The 8,402-nt window shown below is 37.2% G+C and overlaps 1 non-coding gene across 1 annotated transcript; it reads left to right on the top strand.

Moving 5' to 3' along the window:
* The first annotated feature begins 5,757 nt into the window (after positions 1–5,757).
* LOC121215197 (small nucleolar RNA R71) lies at positions 5,758–5,859 on the top strand. Its single transcript, XR_005910926.1, has one exon. It is a non-coding gene; the product is annotated as a small nucleolar RNA R71 (small nucleolar RNA).
* Positions 5,860–8,402: the final 2,543 nt, after the last annotated feature.

Here is an 8,402-nt window from a genome sequence, read left to right as displayed (position 1 = left end):
TCCCATAGCATAATCACTCACGTCACACATAAGTTTTAAAGGCAATGTCCATTCTGGGGCTACTACAATTGGTGCTGCTATAAGTTTTTTCTTTAACTCTTCAAATGCTACCAAAAAATGTTCATCAAAATTGAAAGGTCTATTTTGCTCCAACAAAGTGCACAAGGGTTTAGATATTATCGAAAAATCCTTAATGAATCTTCTATAAAAGCCTGCATGACCTAAAAATTTTCTAATACCCTTGACACTGGTGGGGGTTGCAATTTTTCTATCACTTCAATTTTTGCTATGTCCACTTCAATTCCTCTTTATGATATCCTGTGCCCAAAGACAATTCCTTCACGAACCATAAAATGATTTTTCTCCCAATTTAACATAAGATCATTTCTTTACAATGATATAGGATCAACTCTACATTTTTTAAAAAAATCCTCAAAATCATTCTTGAACATAGAAAAATCATCCATGAAGACTTCAAGAAAATTTTCCACCATGACAGAGAATATGACCATTACATAATTTTGAAAAGTTGTCGAGGCATTACATAACCTGAACGATATCCGTCTCAACGCAAAAGTACCATATGGAATGTGAAAGTTGTCTTCTCTTGGCCATTGGGGGCTATTGCAATCTGATTATATCCTGACTAACCATCCAAGAAATAGTACAAAGCTTTTTCAGCTAATCTATCCAACATGTGACAATGAATGGTAGGGCAAAATGGTCCTTCCTCGTTGCCTTGTTAAGCTTGTGGTAATCCATACACACTCTCATTCTCGTGACAATATGAGTTGGTATGAGTTTGTTGTTATCACAACTTACCACTATGAACCCGCCTTTCTTGGGTACACATTGTACAGGACTCACCCATAAACTGTCTCAATTTGGGTAAATAATGCCAACATTAAGTCAATAATCTTTTTCTTGACAACTTCTTTCATGATCGGGTTCAGTCTTCACTACTATTCAATGGAATTGCTAGGGAAATCATCCAACAAAATTTTATGCATGTAGAATGCAGGGCTAATTCCCTTTATATCAGCCAGGGTCTATCCCAATGCCTTCTTAAATCACCAAATAACTTTTAACAACCTTTCCTCCTGCTCAGTTGCCAGCTCCACAGAAATTACTACAGGCAAAGTATTGTTGTCACCCAAATATGCATACTTCAAATATTGTGGCAAAAGTTTTAACTCCAATGCAGAAGGTTCCTCTATAGAAGGTCTAGGAGGATTGTAAGGTCGGTTTGATACATCCAAGGATCCAAACCTCTTCCCTAGTCTATCCACTTTCGAAATTGCTGTGATAACATCTGGTAAAGTCTTCCACTTTATTTTCTATCAACCCAATGGCATGACATTCATCATTAACATGAGCACATTTTAAAGCATTAAATACATTAAAGGTAACCTGCTGATCATTTACCCTTATGGTCTACTCGCCTTTCTGTACATTAATTAAAGTCCTGCCAGTAGCAAGAAAAGGTCTTGCACATCTTGGTTAGCTTCACATTCTAAAATATGGAAATCCGTAGGAAAGATAAATTTATCTACTCTTACCAGTACATCTTCAAATTTATCTTGTGCATGCGCATAAGATCGGTCAGCCATTTGCAACGTAACTGTAGTAGGTCTTGCTTTTCTAATTCCTAGCTTCCTGAAAATAGACATATGCGTTAGATTTATACTCGCTCCTAGATCACATCATGTCTTACCAACATAATGATTTCCAATTGAACATGGGATAGTGAAACTCCCTCGGCCATTCAAATTTGGAGGTAATTTGTTGGTTAACATTGCTGTGTACCCTTCAATGAGAGTGACAGTCCCAAATTCTCCCAATCTGTACTTTTTTGACACTATAACTTTTATAAATTTCACATAATTAGGAATTTGCTCCAAACCTTCAACCAATGGTATGTTGACGTGGAGTTGCTTCAATACCTCCAAAAATCTTTTGAATTGAATATCCAGCTTAGAATTATGAAATCTCTGAGGAAAAGGTAAAGGTGATTGTCCTTCAGCTTACTGATATTGTTTTGCCATGGCATTCTCGTTGCCAACATGATCTGATTCTGGCACAGCATTTTGCTACTTACCCTTTTTAGGTTCATTATCTTTTTAGGTTCATTATATTTTTCAGATAACTCTGAGATCTTTACATGGTTGTTATTCGAATTATCCTCTCCTACCGTGGCATCTTGAGCAACGTCATCAAGTTGAGTTTCATGTCTAAGAGTGATGACCTTGCATTTTTCCTTCCCTTGTGATCTCAAATTCTCGGTATCACTTGGCAGTGTTCCTTGTGGTCTCAAATTTAAAGCATTCGCTATTTCCCCACTTGATTCTCAAGAGCTCGAAGGGATGCATCCTAACTCTGAATTACAACATCATTTTTAGCCATATATTCCTTCAACAAAGCTTCAATAAATGATGAAGAAGTTGATGCCTGACCCTATTAGACATTTTTCCTCAGCATAGTTTGATTATAATCAGGTGATGCATTGATGGCATTCTATCTTATTGAATTTATAAAAATCCCCGCACCTTGATTATTCCAACTAAAGTTTGGATGTTGCTTCCACCCCAGATTATACGTGTTGGAATAGGGGTTATTGTTTTGGTTGAAATAACCCAAGTAGCACATGAATGCTGGGTTTGATGAGCATTCATCAAACACATGATCTTCACCATGATAAACACACAATAGTTTGACTACCTTCATCTCTTGGACTACAATAGGCATTTTCATTATTTTGATCATGTTAGCTAAAGAAGATACCTAGGCTGTCAATGATGTGATTGTATCAACCTCCATTGTACCAGCAGCTCTCTTGCCCCTCCCAACTCTTATGGTATGATACGATAATCATTGTTGGCAATCATTTCCAAAATCTCATATGCTTCATTATTGAGATTTATCCAACAAAGTACCATTGGCAGAAGCATCAACTACCATCCTCGTATGTGCATTCAGCTCATTATAGAATATCTCCATTTGAGTCCAGTGTTGAAATCTATGCATCAAACATTTCCGAATTAAGTCTGTAACACCTCAAAAATCCAAGTATTTATTTTTGCATGTTTGTAACATAAATACATATCTACTTCAGTGGTTAAATGTTCTAAGAAGTGTCTAAGAGGTCCCAAGTTCAAGCATTGAATTGGGCAGAATTTTGTTATTTTAATTAAATAAAGCCTTAACTGGGTTCAATTGGCTTATATTTTAAAGTTTGTGGATTTATATCAGAATAGGCCTGTTGGTCTGGTGGTTAAGCGGAGTGTCAGTGTGCTGGGGGTCTTGAGTTCGGATACCTGTTCAAACAAGGGTTGTTATTTTGCTACTTGTGCCGTGTGTGAGTTTGTGTTAGACTAAAATTCTGATAGTGAAATGGTGAAGGAGAATTCAAATTGAGTGGCTGAGGGGAGGTGTGATCAGGTGGAGAGATTTGATGAGGGATTTTAGGAGAAAATAAAGGGATGAGGGGAGAGGGAATGTAGTGCCGAAAGTGGACTCTGTGGCACTCAAGAATTCGGCTAGAGGGGGCTTCTCATTTTTTTTGGTTTTGCTTTGCTGAGTAGTTCCCTTTGCCGAATATTACTTCTCCCCATTCATTGAGTTTGACGAATGTTACTTCTCTCTATTCATTGCATTTGCCGAAACCCTTTCTCCTCATTCATTGAGTTGGCCGAATATTGTTTTTGTCTCATTCGATTTCTTTCCCTCTTTTCCTCTAAACTGATTCTCCTATTCTCTCCCTCTTGTGTTGTGCTGCCGATTACCAGTTCTGACCACTGCCGAAACCTTTCCTCTTTTTCCACCAATTGACTTTACTCTTTTCGTTTCGCTTTAAATCGAGGGTGAGGGGTTGTGGTAATGTCGAATCCTTCCACTATTTGATTCTCTTGCTCTCTTTTGGTAAGTTCTTTAAGCGAATCAATATTTCTTTCTTCTTCTGCCTTTAGTAATAACTGATAGCAATTGTATGGCAGTCAAGGAAGAATTCAAGGAATTCCTAATCAATCACTGAAGACTAAATTCATGGAAATCACTGTGGTTCGATCGAAGGTAACGCTAATATATTTTATGAATGAACTGTAGATTTCTAGTTTCTTGTTAACTCTAAAGTAGGACTGATAGTGGTGTTTGATTGGCCAAATGTAGGTTGGTGAGTGTTTAAGCGACTGCTCGTGACGAATAGAAACAAAGTGTGTAAACCCTACCCAAAACGTAAACCGGCAAAAGCTAAAAATTATGGCAATTGACGCTACACGAGTGTGCGCTCGCTTGTGTGGTAAACCGAATGCATAAACATGGGCATTATACTGTTGCAGCCACAATGAGTGATTTCATGGTCTTAGGCCGTTTTAGGCCACGATGGGCCGAAATGGACAGTGTGGGCCTAACGGGCTTATGGTCTCCACATGAGTAAACCGCACGAGCGTGTGGAGGAAATTAGGCCAAACTGTGTAATTTCATGACCGAGACCAATTCTGGGATATGTGGGCCACACAAGTGTGTGGGCCCACATGGGCCCGCATTATGGGCCTTGGGTCCAACTTCACTATTTGACTGTTAAGGTTGTACGGGTCACCCGAGACAACTGTGGGCCTACTGATGGGTCGGTAAGTAGGCCTAAACCCCCAAGCTGTTATAAAATGATTGTTATGCCCCTATGTTATAAAATGACTATTATGCCCTATATTATAAAATAACAGTTATGCCCCTATGTTATAAAATGACGGTTATGCCCCTATGTTATAAAATGACTGTTATGCCCAAGCTCTTATGTTATAAAATGACGGTTATGCCCCTATGTTATAAAATGACTGTTAGGCCCCTATGTTATAAAATGACTGTATGCTTAATGTTATGTATGACTGTATATGAGCATGTCACGATATATATATATATGTTGCATACATGTATGATATGTTGCATGGGAATGGGATTATTATGATTGGAGGAAGTGTACTGTATTGGCGGTTCTGCTGCAAATACTATTTATTGCCGCAACCAGTGCTAATTTTGGAGTGTAGGGATGGGTGGGTGATTTTATCCCCATATGGAGTGTTGGGTTGGACATAGTAGAGCGTAGAGGCTGGATTGGTAGGATTTCTGATTGCATGTTTGAACTGTTACTGTCACTGTAATGGGCTAAGGCCTACACTGATACTGTCACTGTAATAGGCTAAGGCCAACTGAACTGAACTGTTATTAAATTGGGCTTAAGCCCAGACTGTAAATGCATTGGCTATTTGCTTTTATAGGGTTACACACTGAGTTTTCGTAAACTCACCCTCTGTTTATCTTACAGGTAATCCCCAATCTTAGGGACTGGTGTTGTGAGGGACTCGGAGGTGGCCACACAACCACACCTGCTTTTACATTTGTTTTTTTTTCTTATAAGAAATTTATTTTAGGTATTTGTTCTGTAATAAGGCCTTTTAAAATTTTCTTTTAAACTTTTAATTTTGGGATTTTACTTGTTTTAATTCATATCTGATAGAAGTAGGACACGGATTTTCAAAAGATGAATGTTTTTTTTTTCAAAACACCACGTTTTAGTACCATAAAATTAAAGCTTCCGCATCAAAACAATGTTTTGAATATAGTAACAACAAATAAGATCAACAAACTGCTAAAGACAAACTTGAGTTTCAATAAACGAGAATTAATATAGAGTGGGTTTTTCATTGAAACTATGTTTTCGAAAAACACTTCAATGTGATATCGCCAGATTCGGCCATAACGTCTAGGTCAGGTTTGGGGTGTTACAAAGTCTTTAAATCATTTCCAAGCTTCATATAGTGTTTCATTCTCCAATTGCCAAAAAGATGTGATGTCATTTCTAAATTTTGCATTCATATTTAGGGGATTATATCATAGCAAAAACCTTTCGCGAAGATAATTCCATGATGCCACTGTCCCCGATAGCAAAGCATTCAACCATTCTCTTGCATGATCTCTTAAAGAATATGGAAACAGTTTAAGTCATAGAGCGTCTTCAAGCATACCCTGTTGTCTAAACAAGTCATAGACCTCTAGAAAAAGTCTTAACTGCAGTCTTGGATCTTCAGTGGGTAACCCATTAAATTGTCCTACTGTTTGTAACATCTGAAACATTACCAGTTTCAGCTCAAACTGTTGAGCCTATTTTTGTGGTCTGACTATACCTGGATTTAGGTCATCCAAAATTGGTACAACATGCTCTCAGATTGGGCTATCTCGATCATCAATCACCCCACAAACATGAGGGTTAGTGCCTTAACCATTCAAATTATCTTAGTGCCTTAACCATTCAAATTATCATTCATACCTGGTATCACCCTACGAACAGGAGGATTAGCATCTTGACCATTCGGATTATCATTGAGACAAGGATCACTCTTATTCCTAGCCATTTTTCGTAGTTCTTTCCCCCTTCTTCGTAAAGTTCTTTTGATCTCTAGGTCAAAAGGATATTCTTTGTTAGCAGGAATACCTCTTCTCATGTACTGATGGCAAACCTGTAGAAATTAAAGTAAACTAAGTTCAATAAAACTAACAGAATTAAATAAAATAACCAAACCAAATTACACCAATTTGCCAATCCCTGACAACAGCACCAAAAACTTGTCGCGTTTGAAATGGTATGCAAATTGTGCAAGTGTACACGTCAAATCAAATAATAGAGTGATAAGCGAGATCGTCTCCATAAGGATCGGATTAGGTATAAAAATGGTCAAGTTATTATAACGAATTATGATTAATGTTATGACAAAACCAAGTTAAGTATGTAGTGGTAAATTAAAGTATTAAGGATGTATGCAAAATGTATATTGACTAATACTGAAAATGCTAAGGCAAAGCAAGAGTAAAAATGCAATGTAAATTACGAGAATAATTACGTAAATAATCTGCGACTGAATAAATAAATAACTAAGAATGTTATAGCAAAGATACTATGGCAAAGGATTAAGTGTCTAAGATGTGATTTGGAAGGTTGGGATTACTAATAATCTGCCCTTACTTTCAGTAATGCCTCTACAAAATTGTACTCAATCTACTGCTTAGAAGAGGTCTAAACTGACATGCTTCTTTCGAGAGCTAGATCTCAAGTTACCTGGCCTGTGTCTATAGGCCTTAGCATGGTACCTTACACTGTTTTGTCTTCATTCCATATGAAGCCTGCTCTATGTCTAGAGTCTACTACAAGTATCTATTGAGTACTTGCTCATATCATTCAATTACAGTCCAACTACTCCAACCTTTTCAGAATTAGATTAGTTTATAGACATGTTGCACAGTCTTCTATGTCTAGGGATTGTACGCATACAATTTTAGAAATAAAAATAATTGAATGAAACAATAAATTAATTTAGATATGTGCTTCAACCATTAAAAAAATATATGTTTCATCATGCAATCCCAACCCTATGAGATTTAGCTCATGGATTGGCAATTAAAATTCAAGTTCAAAATAACACCCAATATCGTTTCAACTCAAATTAATCCATGGGAGAACAGATTAAGGACTAATGGAAGAACTTGGGAATATGGTTGTCACCAAACCAATCTGCAATCCAGTAGTACAGTGTCCTGTGGTGATTGAAAGGGACTGCCTTCGGTTTCCTCTTTCTGTCTCCACTTAGTCGTGATCCTCTATTGTTTCCTCCAGATCTCCACACCTTTTAGGCTATCCTCCTTTGGCTTTTTATAACCTTTTTCCCTAGGGTAAATCCAATAGCCTATGATATCGTCTCCTCTTTTTAGGTAGATTTTTATCACCGTGTGACCCAACATCGAATGGAACACGGCTGTGTGGCTATATTTTGAATATGCACACAACCTGCAACACGACCATGTGACCCTATTTCGAATACCCACACAGGCTGAGACACGACCATGTGTCCATACTATGAATGCTAACACGGTCTGGGCTATGTCACATGGCCATGTGACCTTTATTTTCAAATTTTTCCAAACTTTTCTGTTTTGTTTCAAAATGACCCCTAAATGTTTTTAAACTATTTTTAGGACCCCATAAGCTTGATTTAAGGCCAGTGAGTGTATTTTTACTATATTTAAATTGAGTTATTAAATGTTAATATTTTGTTAGATTGATAAATCAAACTGAAATTGCCAAAAGGGGGTCAATTGGCTCTTAAAAAAATTGTGAAAGCTAGAAAGAAAATTGAAAGATGAACACGATAATTTAGAGTGGTTTGGCCCCAATTGCCTACTCCACTACCTTAGCTTTCCAAAACTAAGGATTTTCCTGAATTTATTAAATTGATAACCTTTGAGGACAAGGTTTAACCTTATAACTCTCTTAAGATTTCTACCCCAAACCTTGAGAGACAAACCCTCTCAAGGAAATACAAATAAGCAAACAAATAAATAATTCTTACAAGATCAAA

This window comes from Gossypium hirsutum, chromosome D02 (assembly GCF_007990345.1).
Source record: "Gossypium hirsutum isolate 1008001.06 chromosome D02, Gossypium_hirsutum_v2.1, whole genome shotgun sequence".
NCBI classification, from domain to species: domain Eukaryota; kingdom Viridiplantae; phylum Streptophyta; class Magnoliopsida; order Malvales; family Malvaceae; genus Gossypium; species Gossypium hirsutum.
This window is presented reverse-complemented; position numbering and strand designations above follow the sequence as displayed.